Genomic DNA, 1,206 nt, shown 5'->3' on the forward strand with positions numbered 1-1,206 from the left:
TCTCCTAGCTGCAACTTTTGAGGCGAGAGGCTAAATCTGGAGTCAGAGACGCGCGTCTACGAGGCAGACCTAAATGGTGCGTCTGTGGACTGCCCGTGCAACTATGGCGGTGAGACCTAAATGACAGGGTCAACGCAGGACAGACGCCACGTTCGTGCTGGTGTGTGGAGGGGAGACCGGCCTCCATGGAATCGAGAACGTTGAAAAAAAGAGAGGCCTCTGTGCTCCGGTGAATCCCGGGCACGCCACTCAGCGTTTCACACTCGCGTGTTGACATGATGTTGTGAGGTGAGGTCGACATAAGGGCAGCTTTGTGTCGCACGGTGCAGAGCTCAGAAAACCCACCATGTGATTCCAATTCCACAGGGAGTCTGAGGCATAATCATCTGATTTATTTTAAGGGGCCAAAAGGCCGTAAGTCATTCGAAACCTTCAACCCTGTCAATGTGGGCCTACAGTTGTTGTATTTCATCAACTGCTTTTAAAACCGATCCCCCCCCTGTTCTATCCAACATAAACGGAACGTTCTGGAAGAAAACCACCCACCATTTTGTACTCTTAAAATGTTGAAACATTAACTTAATGCTGGTCTGTCTAATGGTGGGTGAAAAGCGTCACACCACTGTTTATGGTAAGGGATGGTACTGCAGGTGTTGTAGTTTTAAGAGCTGAACTTTATCCCTAACACAGACAACTGTTCCATTTTGTTCTTTTTTTGCACCACACTCCAATGTTGTGAAATAAAGACTTTCTGTCTGTAAACAAACCCTTGACTCACGGCCTGGAATCCATGGAAACCGACGGAAAACCCGCCAGCTTCCACCAGCCACCTGAGAAACCTGTTTGCTCAGCGACTCAATGACAAATCAGTAGCCCACACACCAACCGCCATCTATGGACGAGCCCAATAAACGCAACGCAAACCAACAGGTGTCCTTATCAGAACAGAAAAGAACAGCCATAACGACCCATAAACATCAGCACAATTCACATTTACATGTGTCATGAGTGATTCACATTACTCTCAACTTTCCCTGTTTAATGTGCTAGTTTTAATTCAAAGAGACTATGGGGCTGGTTTCACAGATGAGGTGGCGTAAGCCTAATCCTAGACTAAAAAGCATCTTCAATGGAGATTTTTTACATTGAAAACGTGACTTAATCTGTGAAAACTGGGCCTAGGAGTCCACCTCATTTAAAAGTCAT

Source organism: Nansenia antarctica, assembly GCF_963989245.1.
Source record: "Nansenia antarctica genome assembly, chromosome: 9".
Lineage (NCBI taxonomy): Eukaryota > Metazoa > Chordata > Actinopteri > Argentiniformes > Microstomatidae > Nansenia > Nansenia antarctica.